Below are 16,099 nucleotides of genomic sequence, written 5' to 3'. Positions count from 1 at the left end.
CAAGCTGATGCAATCAGTGTTTGGCATGTTTATCGGGAGGCAAATACTGCTATAGATTGGGTGGCGATATATATTGTGGACCACTCCGATGATTAGATTTGGAGATCAGATGAAGACTGTCCATTTATCCTATGAAATTTTGTATATCTTGATCTTTTGGACTACTCTCACACCAGACTGATGTGACTGCCCATTTGTAACAAAAAAAAAAGAAAGTGGTTAGGCCATCAAATACTCATGTTTCTACGAAATTTTGTATATCTTGATCTTTTGGACTGCTCTCGCACAAGACTGGGGTGACCGCCCATTTGTAACCAAAAAAAAAAAAAAAAAAGAGAGTGGTTAGACCATCAAATACTCATATCCCCTTATTAGATATTATTTTATAAAAACTTATTTATATATATATATATATATATATATATATATATATATATATATATATATTATATATATATATATATATATATATATATATATGTAGACACACACACACACACACACATATATATATATATATATATATATATCAAACTCGTATAGTAGATATCCAAGGGATAAAAAAAATTAATTTTAAATTTTAAAAATATATAAAGATATGTTATCTTTTTCTTGATATAAGTTATTTTATAATTATAATAATTAATATGATATTTTAATAATGATGAATTTATTATTTTGATAAAAGAAATTTATAATATATATATATATATATATCATCAAATTCGAGCAGCGAGTATCAAGGGATAAATTTCAAATCCATTTTAAATTCAAATAGATTTTAATTTTAAATTTCAAAAAATACATAAAGGCATATTATATTTTCTTGATATAAATTATTTTATAATTATAATAATTGATATAATATTTTAGTCATGATAAGTTTATTATTTTGGTAAAAGAATGATATAGAGAAAAGGGAAAGAGATAGATGGGAGGGAGAGGAAATCCTAATTTATCATCCATATAGGATTAATTACGTGCTTCCAATAGGACTTTATGTATGATTATATAGAATCAAAACTTACATCATATTATAAATTTTATTATACAGATATAAATCCTAAATACTCAAATAGACCTTAAGTTGGTCTCAAATCCTAGTAACTCTGACCACCTCCTCCTCTTTAAATCCAGCCATCGTCTTCATTTTTTCTCTCCATCCCTCCTCCTCCTCATTCCTCCCCTCAATCTAAACAACTCTTCACAAGAGTATTTTAATTCTGAAGCAAAACAATCACATGATGAAATATCATGAGCTCAAGTAAACAAAGACGGATGACAAGATCATATTAAACCACTTAATTAACTTAAAGAACAATTTTGAAGCTTTTAAACTCGAGGGGTATAAAGTGAATATGGCCCTAAATTGAAGAGGTATTTAAGTAATTTCTTAAAAGAGCACTTTTAGATGTTTTTGAACAATTTGGTAAAAATTTTAAAATAGCTTTTTATGCTCTCCAAAAAGCTTCGATTTGGAGCTTTTAGATAAAAGTTCTATCTGAAAAAATACATGAAGTTACTTCCAGTTTAATGAAAGTTCTATATAGATGAAAATGCACATTCTAATTCTTGATAATTTTAGTTATACTTATCAAAATCTAGTTGTCCTTACACAAGCCTGGCTAAGCTCTAGAGACCTCGAATCCCTACCATCATGCAAATAATCCAGCCTTCCTTGTCAGGCCTTGTTCTCCTCCACTATCATACATGTCCTTTATGGGGTTCCACTAGGAGACAATCGTCGTCGACCTCTCCAATATGACACCTACCTTATGAACTAGATCATCAAGAATTATCTCTATCATGAGAATACTGTCATCCTCCTTCGATACCATCCCACCAGCATCCTCTACAATGCTAACTAGGACTCCATCAACTACTAGGTATCAGCTGCGATGGTGATAATAAAAGATCCAGCTGATTCCAAGAGTTGTCGCAAAAGTTAAAGGATGACTTTAATACCTTCATGACCACTAAGGCACAAAACCTCGCCAAGCCACATGTGGTGATGAATACCTCTTAAGATTCATATTTTCAAGGACCACAATATGAAGGGGAGGCTCTATCTTAGGACAGAAAGATTTGGGTTCAACACTACCATCATGGGACCTGATGGTTTATGGCCTCCTAGAGGACAAGAGACTTAAAAGTGCTAACAATTATCGTGTCCACCACCCAAAAATGCTCTAATTATTAGTTGTTTCAAAATTTTTAAAACTCTTTCCTTTTTTAATCTCACATCAAATATGTAAAAAAAAAAATCTTCTTGCTTAAATGAAAATCTATACCATGAAGCCCAAGTCAAACTTTAAGGGAAGTAGGCTAGTGATAACAAACACATGTGATTTTTAAGATTTTGCAGTTATAAAGTTCTTAATTTATTTTATTATTTCATAGCAAAAATAGAAATTTCTAGTTATCATTCGTACAACTGCAAGGGATATGCATTAGATCATGTATCCTGATATCATTGGTAAATCTAGATTGGCATATAGCATAAAATTGATGATTGGAGATTGAAAAACCTTCTACTACAAAATAAGATAGTTACATTATTATGGATATTATAAAAGAGAAATTTCTATTATAGGCTCTTGTATTTTCAATCCAATTTTTAGGATTTCTCTAATCCAATCCTCTTGAACCCATGTTAAGCTAAACGGGCATTTGATATGGGATGATCATCCTAAGATCAAAGATGATGTAGGTGGGGTCATGACATCACTGCATTTAATTTCATATCATGATCTTTTGTGTTAGTAATACTAAATCATCTCTACTTTTCAAATCACCATCTAAATCAATGATGGGAAAAAGATCGGGTATCCAAAATCACCTTAGGAAACAATCACTTGAAACTAATCCTGAAAATTTTATTCGGTTGAGTTTGGTTTATCAGATAATGTTTCATACATTGGGTTAAATAGGTTGGGTCAAGTCTAAATACTAAAAATCTATTTTATATATGAGCAAAAATATAAGAAAAATTAAAATTTGAAATACACACACATATACATATACATATGGGTTGGGTTGGGTCGATTTGAATCAATTTCTAAAAACTTAAATTGAAACCAAACTGGTAGTTTGTTTTTGGTTCAAGACTTTTTCAAATTGATACCTAATGAATTTCTTTTAAAAAAAATAAATGCTACAACAAAAAATGGTTATTAATAGTATGGTAAAAAATTATCAATGGCAAACTATATATCTTAAAATTTGAACCATGGATTCAAACCAACGACCCCTTATTTGAATAGCAAGCTCTTAACTACCAAGCTATAGGTTGTATTATTTTTAGATAAAATTTGTTTATTCAAATTTTTAATGTACATTTTGTCATTAAATAAGTATTTGATGTGTATTTTAACTTTTCTTTTTTAATCATTATTTAAAAATTCTTTTCTTTTTTGCAAAAATGGTTAATTCATATTTAAAAATTCTTTTCTTTATCATGTTATTCATACTTCATTTTATTGTTAAAAATATTTTAAAATTAACTTTTGAGTGTCATCGTACTCAACAATAATTTTTTCACAAACTCTTTAAGAATTGTTAATTCCTGATTAACTTTATTTATGCTATAGTAAAAAGTAATAATAGTTTTTGATGAAAAATTATTAATATTCTTATACTATATTTTATCTTAAATAATTTTTGATTCTTAATATTTTAATACAAGCCCAATCAAATCAATAACCCATATTTAGTAATGCTAAGAATATATGCATATGATAATATACACTTTATTCCCCTATCTCTTTATAATATACCCTTTAAGTTATTCCATATAAATCTTTTTTTTAAGATCTCTATTATGAAAATGATCCAATCAAGGAAAAGAAAGTAATTCTCTTAATCCACTCAACTTGAATCTGTTAAGAAAATTTTGAAATAGTAGAAAGATTAGCAAAAATAGGATTAGGTCCCATTTCTTTTATTAATGAATAGCAAACTAAGATACATAAATTATATATATATTAGTGATGTCTATCCTTGCACAACTTGGTTTGATTCCTCTTTAAGTTAAAAGAGGACGTAGTTTTTATAAAATAGATATAATTAGTAAAAATAATTATTAAAAAGATAAAATCTTAAAAAAGATAGATTTTAACTTCTATATCAACTTTGCCTATAGATACCCTACCTAATTCTTTCTAGATTAAGAGATGCACCAAATGAAAGTCTTTGTCAAAAAGAAAAATTCTACTTTGACTTGCCCATTTTAGCATCCAACAATGGAATGTGGCCTTGATTGCCTAATATGCAATACTTTTTAGAGATCAACAACCCATCTTATAGCTAAAAAGTTATCCAATTTCAAAAAAGAAAAAGATCACTTTAATTGGGCAATATGTAACTAAGTTATGACATTTGAAAGTTTAGCATATGATTCAGCTTCTTAACATGATGAATCTCACTCATAGACCTATCTATACCCTATCTATGATCTTCTTTATAGTAGCTAAAGTGTTCCACATCGAGTTTGATGATCTATGTGGATTAAAATTTTTTTTTTCATATCTATTTAATGGATGATTAGTTTATGAATAGATATGATAGTAAGTAGTGTTAGATGTATGCCCTAAAGTCAGATTGACAGACACATGTATATATTCTAAGGGTATAATTTTGTAATTAAAATTTTGAAATAAATAAATTTAAATTATTTTCATTCATGTTATATTTAAATTGTGGCCATGAATCATCCGAGAAATTAACGGATGATAACATGTATTCTCAAGAGTTGAAAATTTGAAGCATGTGTCATTAGTGATTAATTCCTAAATACTCTTGATCGATGGATCATCATAGAGATGGTGCCTGATTCGGATAGATCGATACACGGATCACTTTTTTCATAGATAAACGATTTCGAGTCGACAGTATGGGGATATTGGAGCGAGAGTGTAGATATTTGATAGAGATGAAAGGTACTGAACATGATCAATATAAGAAGTCACTAGAATGGCTATCCACTCGTCAGTTACTTACTCAAAGTTATAGTTATGTGGATAGTTCTTTGACCTATGATGCATTGACTATTTATAGTGGGGTTGCTGTGTTTGACTACACCAACTCTTGGTTACTTAGCTATTTGAAATCTTGAGATATATATTGACTATAGTAGGTCCATTGTAGGAATAGAGTGTATACCAAGATGAGATCTATCGATCTTGGTAGATAAGAAGAGGTGTCCAATGTAGTTCATGAGATCGAGTTCTTAAATTCATGGTCATAGTAGGTGAATGATAGAAAAGAGTATTCATAAGATTTCATAATGAACTCGAGTCGATTGAATCTGACATATGACAGACGATCAGATTTGACGAGTTATTCTTGACTTGCATCATGTCGGGACTCACGATAAAAAAATTGAATCATATGGTAACTATATCTAGAAGTTCATTGTTTAGTTTTGTTGGATTGTCACTACATACTGCTAGATGTCACTGATAGATTATAGGATCAATGAGCATTATTTTGATGATAATAATTTTCAATTGACTAAATTTGAAATGTTCCAGTCTATTGAAAGGAGTTTCAATGACAATATTGATGGAGATCATAATGTATCCCACTACCAGACAGAATTGAACCATGGAGTCACACATTGAAGAAATTTGATTTAAGATTGACCAAATGGGCTTATGAAGTCTTGATTGGGTTAGGATTTAAGAAATCCTATTAGATTTAGGCATACCATACTAGCACATAGTTAAACCTAATTTCTCTTATGACTTGGACTCCTTATTGAATAAGATTTGACCAAGTTGGAGTGTGCTTATGTGAGGCGCCAATTGTTGGCATTAATTCACCATAATTTTCATATTATGGCTCCTGAAGGAAGAGTCCTTCTACTTGTTAGCTTTGAATAGTCAAAGCTAGTTGATTTAAATTTGGATAAGATCCAAATTAAAATCAAATTTCGAATTAAATTGGGGTGCCACTTTTATTCTGATTTTATGGTGTTTTGTGTGATGAGAAAGTAAGGACAATGGGGGCTCACACCCCTTATATTGAAAATTATGTCCCAAAATCAATCATTAGTCTATTGATAGTTGTACTTATTTATATTTGTATATAAATTATTTAATAATAAAAATTATTTGATATTTTTATTATAAATATTTATATTTTTAATATAAATTTTTAGGTTGTGATGAAATCCTTAAGACTAATTTAAATAGAAGATTTAGTCCCTAAACTTATTTGCGATCAAATGATACATTATTACTAGAATGATAACGATATCAAGTGTAGGTCATTGTATGCCATGTAGGTTGGTTGTCTGCTTAACTAAAGAGTGTAGGAACACTAGTATAGCATACAGTGGAGTGTAGGAGTATATTTACATCGAACGTGATCAACTGTGGAGCACTCTTCTGTCAAAAGTAGCTCGCGAAGGGTATGAGTATAAGTGTCTCTTCGATCTGAAATCACCACAGTGACTTACAAGCAACTCACTATACTTTGGTGTCGGACTATCTAAATTTTTAATTCAATGATGAAAGATTTTTGGGTGCAGTCAAGTACTTATCAAGTCATACATAAGTCAAGACGGGATTGACCCTTTCGAATAAGTAGAAGCTGATGCATCAGTGTATTTCAATTTAGTAAAATCTTGATCAGGATAATCCATGTGATGGATTTGAAAGGTTAAAATATAATATGATTGATTTTTTTAGAGTTGACAGTTAAACCTTAGGACATCTTGAGTATTAAGGTCATAGGGATGAATTATACGCTAACTATACGTTAGTAGATTCTTGAATATTGCTTTGTAATTATTCGATCTATCCGGATGTTGGGTCCCATTGCTAGATGGTTATATCGATTAATTTAAAAAATTATTTTATGCTATCTAAGCGAACCTATGGGATCATACTCATAAGAAGTTACTGACTGATCACATGGCTGATTAACAATTAGAATCATTCAAGGGTCTAATTATCGATTTGATTGATGGATGGTCTTATACAAAAATTACAATCAATTATAAGAGGATTAATTAGTAATTAAATTATGGATTAGCTTAATTAAATTGAGCAATGTGAATCAGATCAAATCTAAATGAATTAGATTCAATTTGGTTTGGTCCGATTAGGTTATGAGAGGACCTAATTATCAAGGGTGAATGATTTCTGATTTAACCAGAACTTAGGCTTAATTAAATTCTGATTTGATTAGAATTTAATTATGTTTGAGATCAAATTAGATTGGATTCAGATTGATCTAATTAGTTTAACCTAATTTGATTAGGTTGGAAAGTTATTGGATGAAACCCTATAGTCCAAAATAGCTTGGACTCTTACCCTACCTGACCACCCTTGTGTGCATGCCCTTCCTAACATCAATTTCAGTTTGGCATGATGGAACTCCACGCCCACACTCCCTTGTCACCCACTCTCGATAGGAATCAAAAGTTTGGATCAATTGGTTGATCTAATCAAATTCAAATCTGATTTGAATTCAAATATAAATGAAAAATCTGTTCTCATCCAAACACCTCCACGCTACATCTATATAAACCATATATTTTTATGGGACAAAAATAAGATTATTGAGATTATTGAGAGATCTTTGAAGCTAGGATTTTTGGGCGTGAGGTCTTGGTGTTGGGCGGCCTCTTGTTGGCATGTGAGCATAGAGAAGTTTCTTCTCCTTTTGGGTGAGAATCCTAGAAATTTGTTCTAGGATTTTTGGGGTGAGAGAAAATCAAAGAGAAGAGAGTTCTCCTCCCTCTATACCAGCACTAGATCCTCCATAAGTTTCTTCTTCAAATCTAGAGGAGTCTGGGATATCTGAAAATAGAAGATAGATTAGCCATCCAGAGATTGTTATGCGAGCTAGCACTCTCGAGACGACGGATCAGCGTAGGACTTCGAATGGATCACCTGTAGAGGTTGAAAACCCTATGCGACTGTGAGTAACTAACAAAACCATGATTTTTTAGATGTGAAAATCTAATATCCGTGCTAAGGTATCGAGTTCTGAATTCATACTTGATATACATAAGATGTATAGTGTAGATATGATCTATAGATGCTTGTTTTGATGTGATCATGCTTACTGATTTTATTTTTCATATCATATTCATGCATCATAACATGTTTAGATCCTAGGGTAGGTGTTGAGATTAGATCTTAAGCATATAGTATAGATTAAATTGTTTAATCTGATTTTTTGCTATATAATTTTTTTTTAAAGTATATGTTATGCACTTGCCGATTTTTCAACGATGGTATCAGAGCCTAGGCTCCATTATAATATGTATATGTATGCATGTAGCATTAAAATTTGATTTTGATTACAATATGATTTAATTATGATGAGATCTAGCATGATTTAGATTAGATCTAAAATTTCACATATGTGATATGTTTAGATTAGGTGCCTAATAGCTAAGTAATTGGATTGAACATTCATGACCGTCTGATTATAGAAGAAAGTAGGATTTTATGATCTTCTTCTTCTATTCCATGGAGATCTCTTATGGCGTATTGGAGTGCTGTTTGTTCATGAAGATGAAATGCACAAGGTTCAAAATTTACTTTTCTGTAAAATCCTAGTTTTTGAAATCCTAGGTTTTAGTTGTATATGATACAAAATAAATGAAGATTAAACCATCTAATCTAAAGGATTAAAAATTATTTTAATCAAGAGAAATAAAATATGAAATCATAAAAATTATGGATATGATCTAAAAATTGATTTACGATTGATTTTGTTTCGGTTTGTATAGAATTTTCATTGCTGAAACTCCAAAAAAACTACTGGCATGCTAACTTAGTCGGCTCAATTTTGACTGAGTCAACCAAGTCCCTTGTTCTAACTGACTCAGTTGTGAAATGAGTCGACTAAGTTGCCACAGGTCGAATAGTAATAATTACTGTTCATCTATAGTTAGTCGATCAAGTATCAAACTTGTTCGACCTACTGTTGTTAGCTGACTCAGTCTGGAACTGAGCTGACCTAATTTTTAGAGATAAAAATTTTGTATGAATTCGAGTAAAAAATTTACATAATTAAAATTATTTTAAAATTTAATCTAATTTTATGTTAATTTCAGACTTAATTGAGAATTAAGTATGAACTAATTGGATCTAGAATTATAAATTAAAGATCTAATGACACTTTCATAAAACATGGGGGTCATATGGGTTAGCTTGATCAGGTTCTCTTAATTAGATTAAACCTAAGGTTAGAATCAAAATGAACATGAACCAATTAGAGAAATTGATTAAATCTAATCAAAAGTTGAATTAGATTAAATCAGGATTTCTCTAGAACCATTATAATAGTTGTAGTTGGTCAATGTCCATATCTTTGATTCGACCAAGATAGACCTCGATCGTGGCTCAGTGGTCGAGCTCGAGTCTTTAGGCAAACCAAATTGAATCTGATGAACCAATTGGTGACTAAGATAAGTTTGGCAGTTTTGAACGGTAGTCATTAAATGGGAGCTACTCGCATAGATTGAGTCTATAGCGAAGTAATAGCATATCCATCCCACCGATCTTACTTACCTAACTAATATGGTAAATCAACTTTTGATTCGGTTGCTTATTGATTCATGCTAAATTCATGCTGCATCGATTGATCAGTGTAACTAATTTAAGTGCCATGATCGCTTTGAATTCAATCTAATCTTCTTTGATCTGACTTGATAAAGTCAGTAGGAGGATTATGATTAGCTGGTCAAGTTCAATCTCTTCTCTTTTATATGTCAATCAAATCTTCTAAATTATTAGGTCCATAAAATGAGCTAGTTATGGGGATGACTAAATTATAGCTTCTCATTAAGTTGGATGATAATGGGTCCATTAGTTGGATGATTATTGAACGATCCAAAGGTGTGGTGCTCATCTGCTATTAAAATTATCATTCATAATATGATGACTCGATCGAGTCTCTCTTAGGATGGTCCAGATGATTGATCAAAGTCAGACCTGATCATTTATTTGTTAGATTTTTGAGTATGATCATATTAATGGTTGGACCTAACCAGACCTTTCAATGGAGGCCAAAGCCTACTATTAGGAATCTGAGATAAAATTAATTATTAAAAATTATTTGATAAAATAATTAGTTAAGAGCCTACCCATAGAAGCACATGGATGAGCCGACCAAAGTTGGGCTCATGTACACTCTATGTGGATTCTAATGCCAGCTAAAGAATTAGGATAATTTCTCGAGTTGGAGGTTGAGGCTATTAATTCATATAAAATAATAGGAGAATCTTTAGACTAAAGTCCATATCTTTAGTCTTAATTAATTTATATACTAATTAGATTTTTGATTTATCTTTTTGTGCAGTTATGACCACCAACTTGTCTTCCATTCACTATTGGACAGTGATAAACTGACGGGATCAAATTTGATAGCTGGTATCAAAAATTAAAAATAATCCTCTAGTACGAACAGATCTTGTACATACTGACAAATCCAATACCTGAGGAGCTCACTCCGAACGCTCACGGTGCAGTTCGAGATACTTACTTGAAGTGGCTTAATGACCATAATACGATGTGTTGTATCATGCAGGCTGCCATGAATAACGAGTTCAGCTGTAAATTCGAGGAAGTGCAGCCAAAAGATATGCTCAAATTATTAAATGAGTCTTTTGGCACTCCCAACAACGTTAAGCGGCACAAGATCAATTGTGCTATTTTCAATGCCAGAATGAGGGATGGGGCATCGATCATCGATCATGTATTATACATGATCAAACAAATCGAATACCTAAGCAAGCTCGATTTTTTCTTGCACAAGTAGCTTGGGAAGGATGCAATCCTGAATTTCCTACCAAAGTCTTATCTATCGTTTCTCAGTCATTATCGAATGATACAGTTTGTAGTGAACTATCACGATCTATTGGGGTTACTGCAGATTTTTGAGAAAGATCACCAACTCCACAAGAAGATGGTGAATATAGTGGGAGAATCTTCTTCAGACGGGCATCGTCCCTTTAAGGAAGGGAAGAAAAAAAAAGAATAAAAAGGTGTCAAGTGCTGGGGGTCAAATCAAAAAGTTCAAGTCCAAGTTCGATCAGAGTCAGGCAGAGTACTTCTACTATAAGAAGTAGAATCATTGGAAGAGGAACTATCCTCAATATATAGCTTCTCTTGATCCGAACAGGTTAAAGAAGAAGAAGCAATTGGTTGCTGGGCAAGGTAATCATATGATAGCACCTTGCAACTTCTCTATTTATGATACAATGACCTGAGTATTAGATACTAGTAGTCTTATTAACATTTACAATTCGTTGTAGAGACTTCAGGTCAGTAGAAGATTTGAAGATGGTGAGAGATTCCTGAATGTTGAAGATGGAAGATCATTTTCAGTTCTAGCTTTAGAAATTATCAAATTTGTATTCAATTCTCATATCGTTGTTTTTAGTGATTGTCATTTTTGTCCTAGTTTCTTATTGAATGTAATTTTTATAGGTCTTTTGGTCAAAAAAAATTATGAAATTTCAATAAAAAAAAATTTGTGATATCATTTTGAATGATATTGCTGTAATGCATGGATAATTGAACAATAAAATTTATATTATATCATGACCTAGTGTAATGTACACGTTGAAAAAATATTCTAGGATAGATGATGTCTCAAATGCCTACCTTTGACATTGTAGACTAGGTCATATTACAAAAATAGGATGAATAGGTTAAAATGAGAGAAGATCCTCAAAGATAATGATTATGAATCATTGTCAATCTGTGAGTCTTGTTTACTTGAAAAGATGACCAAGTCACCTTTTATTGTAAAAAGTGAGCGAGTCAGTGATGTTTTAGGACTTGTACATACTGATGTATATAGACCTATGATTTATGTCACAAATTGACATAAAAAGTATCAATTAATATCTAAATTATCTAACTTTATTAGGAAATTGATACTTGTTATTATATTTTGCAGAAGAAGAGGTCATCAATAGAAAGAATAAGGAAAGAGGATTCCAACGGCGCAAATTAGAGCTTGAACAAAATCAGGTGTTATCATTTCTTTTTCCTTCCACTATGAGTTATTTCTTGCATTTAATATATTAAAAAAAAATTTTGAAATAAATTAATGTAGAAAAGAAATAAGAGTAAGTTAGAAAGTATTTGCTAATAAATGTAGTGAGTCACAGAGAAGATTAGCTGGTTAGACTCTTGGTGGCATAGATCATTTAAAGACTATTAGCACTTCCAATTGCACATGCACACTAACAAGGTAAAGTAGGTGTTAATTGTAAGGCCAATTAAGGATTTGAGTATTATTTAAATTAGATAATTTTTTCTACACCCCAATTGAAAAAATTTGAATTTAAGGAAAGAGCTACCTGCCTGAAATAAAATGCAAAACACAGAGTAAATGTGGATTGCCCTAAGCCTAGTAACCGGGTCTCTTCACCTAAGTCAAGTGTTGAGATTCGCGTCAAACGGTGGTGGGAAGGTCAGGATGCTCAGCAAAAAAAAAAAAAAAAAATAGTGTGAAAGCTACCTTAGTTCTTTGTTTAATCTGGGGTGTATAGAAAATTAATCGAACTAAGTTATGAAAAATGATACAATTGGTTGTACAAGTTAATACTGAAATACTAAGTTAGTTATCACTCACACAAGTGCTATAAAACTTTAAGTGTACTCTAAGAAAGCTCCTAAGAAGACTGACTACCGATTCTAATTCGAAGCTCATTACTTAGTAATACTAGAAAACTTGAATTTCGATCTTAAATTAATTTGCAAAGGAAGGATCTTTTTGGAATATGATCTTATTTTGGTACATTGCTAAGGGACTAGCAATGATTAAATTGGGGGGGGGTCTTCCGATCAAGCTTGTAACCCTAGATAGTGGGATTTTTAGCTTTCTTCTCAAGCCTCGAGCTTTGAGATTTTTGTAATAAATTTTTATATAAAATCTTATTTTTATACAATTTTATCTCTTTACATGATGCAATTTATTTTTCTTGCAATTAGGATAGTTTAATTTATGCAATTTAATTTTATGCAATTAAGTTAGTTTAAATTATGCAGTTTAAATTTATGCAATTAGGATAGTTTAATTTATGAAATTAGGATGGTTTATTTTTCTGCATTTAAATTTTGCAAGTAGATTTAGATCATGTCTAGCTAAGCATCCCTTCTAGGGTTTGCAATGAAGCTAGATCATGAGTAGGGGTTTTACATAGGGTTCTTTCTTTTTCTTAGGATTTTTTTTTCTTCCTCTTTTGCCAAAATTTTTGATGAACTACAGTTGGGTCAGAGTCCCTTCATAGTTCATGCTTGATTCAGTGCATAGGAGGAGAAAATCCTAAGGGATCCTAGTTACTACTCTCCTGTAAAGAATCTTGATGAGTTATCATTGGGCCTTAGTCCCTTCATAATCTATGCTTGGGAAAAACAAGAGGAGTAGTCGTTAGGATCAATAAAAAAAATTCTAGATAGAATTTCTAATCTAGATCTAGTGGATTCAAAAACCCTAGATCCTTAGTCTTATTGTCTTTAGCAAACAACTTTCGATTTTTGATTTTTGTTAAAGCTCGCTTGAGCATAGATTTGAAAATCATTTTTAAACCAAGTCTCTGTGGGATCGACCCATACTCGCTGGTCGTGCTACTCTGCACACTGTGCGCTTGCGGTTTTATTTACAAATTTTAAGATTTGCACATCAAATTTTTGGCGCCGTTGCCGGGGATTTGGCGTTTTAAATTGTTTTCAAATATTTGTTCTTCGTGCTTTATAACTCTCTTTCTTTTTCCTTTAGGTTTCTAGATTTAGTTGGTGATTGCTGAAAAACTCAGGTATGCTTCTAATTTCTCTTTTATTATTTTTAGTTAATTACTTTTCTTTTTAGACCTAATCATTTGAATTTACTTAATCACAAAAAAAAACAAAAGAAAAAAAATAAAACAAAAGAAAAGACATTTCATAATCATGAAGTAAAATATCAAAATAAAAAAAAAATTCTAAATTAAAATCTTTTACATTCTTGGTCATCTTGTTTATTTGCATTTGCATTTTCATAATTAATCTAAGGGCATCAACCCATTAACAAGATAAGGTGGGATTTCATTACCCTTCCTTAGCCCAAAAACCATCTCCATCATATTGCATTACCTAGACCTTTAATCTTAAAATCAATTAGACGTCAACCTTAAGGAATTCGAGCTCAATAGGACAAGGAACCCTAAGAGTTCTACCAAGTTTGAGTTGTTTGATTAGTTGGTGTCTAGGCAAGTCCTGAGGGTGGTTTGTTAAATTGGTTCAGTTGCTGGCCTGGCCAACTCGTTTGGTGTCTAGAAAGGCAACGATGAGTGAACCTCCCACCTCTTATACTTACCTGGCTAACTAGTTGATCAATCTCCACTTGGAAGGCTTGAAGGGTCATCTTGGAATAGTTAGGAGCTGTCTAGATTTAGGTTAACCCTAGGATAGATTGAGTTTAATTTATTGTTTCACTTGTTTGAAAAATAAAAAAAAATTTATTAAAATTTAAATTAATTTGGTTACTTTTCTTTAGATTTAGGACTCCTTAGGATCTTTTCTTTAGAACTTTTTCTCTTTTCTTTCTTTTTCTTATACATAAAAATTTTATAAAAAAAAATTATATAAACATCGAGAACCGTACACCTCGTGTGTGGAGAAGAGTGTCGGATCGTCTAGTTAGAATTGAGTCAATTTCTGTTGTTCCAATGGCTGAACCAATCCAACCCATGACCCTTAAGGATTTGTGTTATCCAGTTGGCTCCATCCAACCATCTTGTATCAGGTTGCCACAACCCACAGCTAACAATTTTGAAATCAAACCTCAAATCATAAATATGCTTCCAAAATTCACTGGATTAGAGGATGCTTATATATTTAATAGAGAATTTGAGGAGGTATGTGCAACCATGAAACTGCAATTAACAGAGGATGAGGTCAAACTTAGATTAATCAACTTTGCCCTTAAGGATAATGCTAAGAAGTGGCTTTATAGTCTGCCAAACCATTCTGTCACTACCTGAGAGGGCTTTGTGAGAATATTTTTGAAAAAGTATTTCCCCCATCATAAAACAGCTAGGATTAGGAATGAAATAAATCAATTTTACCAACTAGCTGGTGAATCATTTTGGAAGTACTTTGATCGTTTCAAGAATCTTTTGACCCAATGCCCACACCATGGAATAGAAACTTGGAGACTATGCCAGATCATCTATGAGGGGTTAGATTCAAACTCAAGAACCATGCTAGAGTCCATATGCCAAGGCCAATTTATGGACAAAGAAACTACTGAAGCTTGGCAATTCTTAAAAGACCTAGCCGAGAAAAATTTATAGTGGGAAACAACTAGGGAACCTGATAAAGCTACACCTTCAAGAGGAGGAATGCATCAAATTCAACCAACCCTAGCATCAGAGGCCAAGATTGCAACCTTAACACGTAGATTGGAAGCCTTAGAATTACAGAGACCAGCCAATGTAAATCAAATATCTGCACCCATGTGTAAAAGGTGCAATGCACCAGACCATGTCTTAGAAGAATGTTCCTACTCGAATGAGTGTGCATAGGTGAATGCCACCTATCAAGGACCATTGAACAATCCTTATGCACCCACATATAACCCAGGTTGGAGGAATCACCCGAATTTTTCATGGTCCTAGAATCCTAATGTAGGCAATCCAAATTTCAATCAGCAAAATCTAAGGTCCAACCCAGTGATGAACAACCCGCCAGGCTTCCATGATAATGACAAGAAAATTACCTCTTTAGAGAAAAACCTAGAAGCCATGATGAAGACACATACCAGCTTTATGCAAACCACGGGTCAATTCATAAATAATAACACCCAAGCTATAGCCCGTCTGGAAATGCAAGTAAGTCAGCTGGCTTCGACCATTAGTGAACGAGAACATGGTAGGTTACCTAGCCAACCTGAGCCAAATCCTAGGAACCAAAATGGTCCACGACCCCAACAAGAAAACCAAGTTAATGGTGTAAATACCATTCATGCCTTAAGATCGAAAAAACAAATAGACAATAAGGTAGTTGCACTTGATGATATAGAGGACTCATCTGCCGAGTCACCTTCTAAAACTACTACTTTTCAACCTCAAGCACCAGAAACT

At 32.1% G+C, this 16,099-nt stretch overlaps 1 non-coding gene across 1 annotated transcript; it reads right to left on the bottom strand.

Annotated features, from left to right (window-relative positions):
* Positions 1-15,052: 15,052 nt before the first annotated feature.
* LOC140851825 (small nucleolar RNA R71) lies at positions 15,053-15,159 on the bottom strand. Its single transcript, XR_012134582.1, has one exon. It is a non-coding gene; the product is annotated as a small nucleolar RNA R71 (small nucleolar RNA).
* Between the last annotated feature and the right edge of the window lie 940 nt (positions 15,160-16,099).

Source organism: Elaeis guineensis, chromosome 9, assembly GCF_000442705.2.
Source record: "Elaeis guineensis isolate ETL-2024a chromosome 9, EG11, whole genome shotgun sequence".
Classification (NCBI taxonomy): Eukaryota; Viridiplantae; Streptophyta; class Magnoliopsida; order Arecales; family Arecaceae; genus Elaeis; species Elaeis guineensis.
This window is presented reverse-complemented; position numbering and strand designations above follow the sequence as displayed.